Here is an 8,753-nt window from a genome sequence, read left to right on the forward strand (position 1 = left end):
TTCAATCTCTTAGTAAAACTTCAAAGAATTTTGAAAGAGTAAAAGCCCTTCTTTATATAGGTGAAAATCTAACTATTCATTATGTTGATAGACAAAAGTCAGGTTTAAAATTGTTTTACTTTCACCTCTGCTTGATACAAAATGGTTAACGTGGTTTTCCTTTATCCTCATTTGTCAGTGGCGCTGGACACTGAACCAATCGAAATGTCTTCTGCTTTTTTAGTTGATACAATTAAACTTCAGGAAATGTTCTCCTGCCCTTCTATCCTTTCCTTAGCACAGCGCTGACATATGTGACCATTTCTCTTTTCATCTTGCTTTTTTATAGAACCAAGAGACTACCGACCAACTTAGAGAGGTCTTCTGGTAAGTGGTAAATTATATTTGCATAAGAGGTAGAGGGTCACAGTGCTTACTCTAACAAAAAGTGATAAAGCCAGGAAACCCGTCTCTCAGGTCTCTCGTATATTATTTAGGAGATTTCCTCCTGAAAGATGTGAAAAAGCTTTTATGAATGTGGATTATCTTAAAGGAGTTGTTATTATTGGGAGCAACTCTGTATCATTGAGAAATACATGAGAAAATATGCTTGGTATACTAGCAAGAATATAATGAGTCTGGAAATGTCATAATGTTCATGGTATTATTAATTAAGAAGGATGTCCCTAGAAATTCTTCGAATAAAAATTTGAAAGTTTAATATCTTATTGGTATTTTATAGCATCTTTTCATAGATTTGTTAGATATTCACATTCTTCCCTCTGTGAATTGCCTATTGTAATTCTTTATCAAATTTTCTATTAGATTTCCTGCCTCTTGTCGATATACAGAAGTTATATGTATTTTCTACATACTAATCCTTGAGTTTTAGAGGTAGCAAATATATTCTAGGCTATCCCTTATCTGTTAACTTTGCCTATCATGTCCTTCTTTAAAAAGAAATCCTATTTTTTTTTATTCACCTGAGGACATTTTTTCATTGTTATTTTAGAGAGAGGAAGGGGGAGAGAAACATTGACTGGTTGCCTCTTATATGTGCTTGGACTGGGGATCAAACCCACAACATAGGTAGGTGCCCTGATTGGAGATCTGAACCTGCCAACCTTCTGGTTATGAGACAATGGTCCAACCAACTGAGCCATACTGGCCAGGGCCTAGAAATCCGGTTTTGGTACACTGAAATCCACAAATTTTCCCTGAAATCATTTGTGGTTTTTATGCTTTCCTTCCTAATTCCTCCTCATTTTTAGGTCATGAAGATATTCTTCTATATATTTTTTTTGTTTTCATTTCAAATGAAAGTATCCAGTCTAGGACAGTTAACATTTTTATTTGGCGTGAGGTAGGGATCCAACTGTGTTTTTCTCCATGTAGTGACCAGCTCTCCCAGAATCATTCCCTAAATAATCTATCTTCTTTCTCTTCATTGCAGAGTGATACCACCGCTGTGGTGCATGAAGTTTCCACATGCATGTGGGTCTGTTTCTGGATCGCTGTTTCATTCTATTGGTCGATTCCTGGTCATTCTGTTTGTCGATTCCTGGACCACTAGGAGAGTATTTTCTTTGCTGTGGCTTTGTGGTATGTCTCAGTAGCTGGTAAGAAAAATACTCCATCTTTACTTGTGCCTTAGCTATTGGTTATGCTTTTTAGAATTAATCAGTCACATTTCTTTCAAAGTCATACTGGAATTGGTACTGGAAATGTGTGATATGTGTTATTTGGGGAAGAATCTACAGATTTCTGCTGGTAAGCTATTCTGCATTGACATACTATTCCGTCTTTTCTGGGCTTCCTTTGTGTGTTTAGGATTTGTAAGACTGTTTTGAGGACTATTGATTATTAAAATCATTAGAGATGTATTTAAAGATACATTTACAAGGGTATAGTGGATATCTGGAAACTATCCAAATGTCCAATAACAGAGAGGTGATTAAATAAATTGAAAATAGTTTGATGTATGGATTAACAGAAAATTGCATCAATAAGATCATACTTTTAAAGAATCTTTAATGACATGAGAAAATCTTGTTATAATAGTACATAATTAGCTGGTGAGATTACAGGGATTTAAATTGTCATATATATTTTGGGGATGTTCCAGATTTTCTAAAATGAACATATTTTATTTTTAAAACATTTTTTCCCTCATTTAAAAAATTGTTGGAAGTAAGTAAGTTAAGCGTTTGCCATCCGACCCACAGGAACGTTGGTTGGGGAAACGGTTTCTGACTCAGCCGATGAGTTCATCAAGCAAGAAACAAGAATTCTGATGCCGATTTCCCAGCGAGACTCAGCCTGCTCCATCTGCTGGGACTCCTTACAGGTTTTCAGGCCGCCTGACTCAGCTGAGCGTGAGTAAATGTAACTTCACACGTTCGCTGTTGCAGGTCACAAATATTCAGCATTCTGTTGCTATGCAAAGCAGTCAATTAGAGCCACTAAAGATAAGGGGTGAGTCAGATAGCCTCAGCCCTGAAGAGGCTTAGTGCAGCCTGTGCAGGTCAAGAATTTGCCTGACTTTTACCCTCAGTGCCAAGTCTCAATTCTCCAATGCTCTGGTCGCCCTAGACTTTTTTCACTTTTCTCATAATCTTATCATAGCTAATAGAATGATTCGATGTTTGTGTGCCTTCTCCTGTATGGGAGAGGAGAGAAGGGAGGTTACACTTCTAGCTTCTAGAATTAAGGTTTTAAGACTAACAATAGCCCATGTTTATTGAACAACTATTATGTGGCAGACATCACATTTAATTAATGCAACAACTCCCATGCAGAAACTCCTATCATCCTCTAACAGACACGATACTGAAGTTCAGGAAGATTTATTAACGGCTTGAAAGTGGTCAAGTCAACACTCCAACTCTGTCCATGGGTCTCAGAAGACCATGCTCCTAACCACTGGGCCACACTGCTTCCCCACTGCTGGTGCTGTAAGGGCTCACATCTGTACCCTCCTGCTCAGGGTCAGCTGTGATTTGGAAGCCAGGTTTTCACTGGCTTCTTGAGGTGGAAAAGGGGAGGGACAGGGTTCTGGCTTTGTCCTGGGGGTGGGGAGGGATCAGGTTCCTCCAGGCATGAGAAATGGGCAGAGAGGAGAAAAATGCATTGTAACTTGTGAGAGGAAGTTTGTCCTCCCTGCAAACGGGGTTCCCACAGACCCAACCAATATCCAGGGACTTCCTGTCTTCATCCTGTTAGGCTCCCTCCACCTGCACGCTCCTTCCAAAATAGTGATCGAAGGCGTGGTGTGGAATGGGGAGGCAGGGAGAGGGGTTTTAAACAGCAACAGAGTTTAAATGTTTCCAGGTAAATATCCCTCTGACAGTTGGGAGGAAGGCAGCTCAAGATTTCTGATAACCAGCTCCTTTGCTCTGTGACGTGAGGGTGAGGAAGGAAAGAAAGCATCCCATCCACTGACCCCATTGTTAGAGTTCTGAGATTTCCCAGAATGCTTCTCTCCCTGCTCGTATCAGCAGCCTATCTGAGCCATTCTGGAATCCTAGCCAACTTTTTCCTTTACTGTGCCCCAGAAAGGCCCCCTAGGACCTTGAGGGAGGCTCAGTACAAAGGTAAGCCATGCATTCATAGTGGTGCATCATAGGGAATAGCCTGTGTTTGCTTTAAGGGCCTTTGTGCACCGGGAGAATTTTGGTGAAGAGTGCTTCAGTGGAGACCAGGGGGACATTTTATCCATGGGCTGAGGTTGGGAGAAGTTTTTTTATTTCCCTTTGGGGGATGTTTCTCTATCTTATTGATGACTCGTCAGCATAAACACTGCAAAAACAATAAAAGTTAATGCACAATCAAAGTTCATGCTCCTTACCTCATGGACTTCATTTCAAGCACTGTGGAGTCTTTTAATTCTCACTGTGTACTTCTGAAGTAGGTGCTATTATTACTCCATTTCACAGATAGAGAAATGGAGGACGCAAGAGGTTAACTGTCTTGCCCAAGGTCCACAGATAATAGTCTTGACCCCTGTGTCACACAAAGAATATGTCAGTGTCAAGCAAGTTTTTAAAAAAAGTGTATGTAAATATATATGTAGTAGTAAAAATAGTTAACATGTTATCTTCTTAACAGGTTTTTACTGTGCTGCATATACTGTTTACAGGCACGATGTTGCACAGGACATCTTTGGAACATACTCGTCTTGCGTAACTGAAATTTTGTACCTATTGACTAACAACTCCCCCACCACCACCCCTGACAATTGGCCGCCCCCTCCCCAGGCAACCACAGTTGTATTTTTTGCTTCCGGGAGTTTGGCTGTTTTAGATACCTCATATAGTACGGCCATTTGTGCTCCTGGGACTGGCTCATTTCATTTAGCGCAATGTCCTCAAGGTTAATCCTTGTTGTTGCACGTTGCAGATTTCCCTCCTTTTAAAAGCTGAGTGGTGTCCCACTGTATGAATGCAACACATTGGTGAACCATTCACCTGTTGATGGGAGTTCCAGTTGTTTCATGAGTGGTTACTGTAAACGGAGGTACAGTAAGCAAAAGAGGGCTAATGTCTCTGCAAGATCCTGATTTGGCCAACAGACACAGGAAAAGATGCTCTGCATCACTAATCTAGACCAAACCACAGTGAGGTATCCAAACCACAATGAGGTATCACCTCACTCCTGATAGGATGGCTATTATCAGACAAAAACAGCAGCAAAAAGTCCAAAGGACAGGTGTTGGAGAGTCCACGGGGAACCTGGAACCCTGGTGCCCTGTTGGTGGGAATGCAGAATGGTGCAGCCACTTTGAAAAGCAGTATGGAGATACTGAAACTGGAAAAAACCAGCGTTTGTGCTGCCTGGCACTTACCGAACCCAATAAGCAGAGACAGGGACTGAATCTTTTTGGGTGCTTTGTTCAGATGGCCAGTGATCTGAGAAGATGGTGGGTTCATATCTTAACAGAAAGTCTTACATTCCATTTTGAAATGGCCCTTGTTATAAGGAGAACAAAGTGTAGGTAAGGGGTTTGGAATTCAGGGAAAAGTTAATTGGGTTTAAAACTGTAGTATTCTCACCCTGGGCCCTGGGTGGTGGTCTTTAGCTGTGTCCTGAGTGGTCGTCAGTACAGTGGCTCAGATACCATCTTGAATTGCTCACAGTCCTCCTGAGGCACAAAGGTGGAACTGCTTATGGACTCCTGGAGTCAGGGTAGGTCACACCTTCAGTTCCTGGAACACTAGCTTTTATGTGCATTGATTGCTAAGCTTATTAGCTATTACTTAGACTAAAATTTTCCAACTCTTGAGTTCCCTATCAATACCTCAAGAAATTAAGAATAGAACCACCATCTGATCCAGCAGTCCCACTTCTGGGTAAATTTGTTCCAGCGGGTTATTTTAAGGTGCGTTTAATTTTGTACAACTCTGTATTGCTTTAACCATCTGGGTGGAGTTATTTCAGAACTTCTCACCCCATTTCTTTTTGTGGGAAACAGCACATAGGACAGCGAGGACTCAGGTCTTTATAGTCACGTACTAGGAACAGGCCATGTCACCGAGAAACATTGCGTTAAAATACTGGATGAACCTGAAAGTTAGACAGCAGTTTTAGGAGAAATGCACGTTCTGGAAAGACACTGGCTGGTTTCCAGACACAGTCTTATCACCTGTGGGTGTGTCTCTGGCCCCTATTTTCATGATTATTTCCTGTTTCCCTTTCACTCTCACTCACCTGAGCTGATTCACCCAGATAACGCAGACTTTTGGCTCTATTGCCGGGAGGAGCTCTATAGCTCCCATCAGGAGCTAAAGTTGAAACCAGTCAGCACTCTTGTGTGTTAATCTGTTTTCAATGGCCTGTGTGCAGCTGCTAGGCAGATGGAGATTTGGTTTTAGCCACATCCAAGCTTTGCCTCATACTAAGATAAATAAAAAAGGGGGCAAGACAGGTATAGTGTTTGCAGGGAGTGATGGTCACGTGTGGATGAGGTAGGTGCTGCTGGGCCATGAGACCGTGGTGACAGGAGGTTGGATTTCTGGTGAGGCTGCAGGATTCATGAGGTGAAAGAGCTAGAAAGCAGTGATCTGAGAATGAATGCTGGAAGCAAAGATTCCAGAGACAGGAAGTGATCCTTGGTGATGAGGAAGTTGAGGACCTGAGAGGTCGAGGTCTCGGCTGGCTAGCATATTTGGTTGTAGCTGCACCAAGGTTGATGGGGGCAACTGTGAGGTTGATGGTGGCGACTGTGCTGGAGAGGAACACAGGAAACCAGGAGCTTCGCATCTTCAAAGAACAAGGGCGAGTGGTGGGAAGGTGATGGATGATGCCAAATGAAGAGGTAGTGGACACTGCCAGAGTTCAAGGGCACATTCCTTACAGAGTTGAATCCTGTGGAATCCTCTGCCCTGGTTAAATCCTCTGCTCTGGTTTTCTATGTGAGAATGAGAAACAAGGATGCTTATATCATCTCCAGGCTTTGTGATACCTTGAATGTGGGAAAAGTGTCATTCACTTGAGAAGGATCCATGTGTAGCCATGCGCACGCAGGGGCTATTGGGAAGCACAGAGAGCAGGGGCCACTCAGAAGTGTTTGAGGGTAGAGAGATTCTACAGATGGCGTCTGTGAGTTCAAAAACATGGTAGAAAAGCATAGATGGTCTAGGAGTGATGGGAGGCTGGGCCAGTTGGGTGTGTGCAGAGTCCTAGGCGGAGACAAGTCATGTCCACCCTCCCTATTTATCTTGGTCACCCACCAAAGTCCAAGCTTCCAACCCGGAAGCTTCAACCTAAAGCATTTTGTAGCTGGGAAACAGTTCTAGTTGCAATAAATGATGGGCATGATTTGATATTCTGGATCGAATACTTGGCTGGTTTAGAAAAACAAAGTACTAATGAACTCACTTGTGTCTAGTTTCACTTTTGGGGTATGAATCCAAACCTCTTCCTTTTGGACAAGTTTGGGCTATTTTTCAGGGTAAAGGGACATTCTCCTGGAGGTGGAGGAATTTACTGTTGCCTAGTGGGATTTACCTACAGCCTTGAAAGCTCAGGTATCTGACCTAGAATCAGGGCAGCTGGTCCTGCCTTGATTTTGCTTTATTTCCTCTACCCTCTTAGCATTTTTATCTGAAAGTTAAGGGTTCTGGATTTAATGCTGTCTTTTAAAATTTGTCCCACTCAGTGGAGTCCTTCTTTTTTCACCTAATGTGACTTCTAGGTTATACTTTTATCAGATACACTCAGTATTTCCTCCATCCCTTGCCCTGACCCACATAATCTGACCTGGTTGTTCAGCAGATTTGGTTAAAGTCTACTGCTCATAATTGCTGCTTATCTGACCATAAGACCAAATGACATGCTGCACTGTACATGTCACCTGCCTTGAGTGACAGTGAATAAGGAAACAGGTGGAGAATGAGCATAACGTAGTCTGTGTCAACAGTAAAGGAGAAGCATTAAAAAGTAACATTTAAAAATTCTAGTTTGAAATTAAATTGAGACATTTGACTGTGGTAGGAGGATGCAAAATTTGGCCAAACATTGTCAATTTAGGATGGTTTCATGAGTCTGCCCTTTGTTGGGGAAGATAAACAGCAATGACAGCAAAATACACAAGTCCTCTAAATTACTACACATCAACTTCATAAATTTAAGTGCTGCTACTGTAGGATGATTTGTGTACCCGGCTTTATGAAAATACACCTTGCTTTTTCTCATTTCTAGCTAGAGAAATTCAGATAAAACCCCTTTACTAAGAGTTTCTGTGCTAGACGAAGATGACAACCTCCTTAGCTCACGCCCAGTACCCCAGCCCTTCCGTCCGCTCCTGGCTTTGAGTGGGTGTGGTATATTGGTTCAGTTCGTGAGCCCTGGAATCGGCTGGACCTAGATTTAAATCACGGTCACACCATACACTAGTTTCATGTTGCTTACGTGCTTTGAGTGTCAGTTTTCTCATCTGTAAAAAGGGAGTGGCGTGTATAGTAGCTATTTTAATATTATAGATTTTGAGAAGGAAGTATTTAATAACTTGATCTGGTTTTAATGAGAATATCGGAAGAACGGATTCAACTCAAAACCCTTGCTCTTAGTTTCTTAGGAATGTAACAGTAGAAGAAAACCAAGTAAGGAAATTAACCCCACGCTTTTTTCTGGCTGAGAAAATTCCCACAATGCATTGCCCCAGATAAACAGTGTCTGATGGAAACCTTCAGCCTCGAGGATATCCAAGGCTTGGAGAACGATGCTTTCTAATTAGTAGCATTTGCTCGTATTTTAACCATTAGGATGGTCCCATCTGGCAGGACTTAAGTATGGCCTATTCCTTTTTTGTGTAGGTCAGTGCTTTATTCCCCACTGATCATAGACCTTTAATTCACTAGTTAAATCCAAAATGCTTGCCAGTAAGTTCCCCCCTGAACAAAGTGCAGCCAGGTCCCACAGGTAAATACGGTTCACAGGGCAGGCAGGAGAGAAGTGGGCACCGCTCATCCAATATTGACCATCATCGCCTGTTCGTCCCTTACCTTGTGACCACATTGCCTTTTTAAGCATTGAATTACTTGCAGCTTTTATTGATCTTTCCTTGGTCTTTGCCTCTGTGGTCAGGAATGTGTTCTGAACGTAGCTGTTTAGCTTTTTATGATCCCCAGAGCTACGGAAGCTGAAGTAGAAGCCATCCTTCGGGAGCATCGTGAAAATCTGGCTCAACAGATACTGAGTTCGTTTGGAAGTAAAATCTGATGTGGCACAGCCTATATCCTCCTTTCAAAGCAGCGTGTCCATAATGGCTTGACATC

General features: G+C 42.2%; 1 long non-coding RNA gene across 1 annotated transcript; it reads right to left on the minus strand.

Annotated features, from left to right (window-relative positions):
- Positions 1 to 2,056: 2,056 nt before the first annotated feature.
- LOC119065430 (uncharacterized) lies at positions 2,057 to 7,903 on the minus strand. Its single transcript, XR_005085589.2, has 3 exons — positions 4,286 to 7,903; positions 3,827 to 3,981; positions 2,057 to 2,638 (listed from the first exon to the last, which is right to left on the minus strand). It is a non-coding gene; the product is annotated as an uncharacterized LOC119065430 (long non-coding RNA).
- Between the last annotated feature and the right edge of the window lie 850 nt (positions 7,904 to 8,753).

Source organism: Artibeus jamaicensis, unplaced genomic scaffold, assembly GCF_021234435.1.
Source record: "Artibeus jamaicensis isolate MK-2021 breed Jamaican fruit bat unplaced genomic scaffold, CSHL_Jam_final scaffold_625, whole genome shotgun sequence".
NCBI classification, from domain to species: Eukaryota; Metazoa; Chordata; class Mammalia; order Chiroptera; family Phyllostomidae; genus Artibeus; species Artibeus jamaicensis.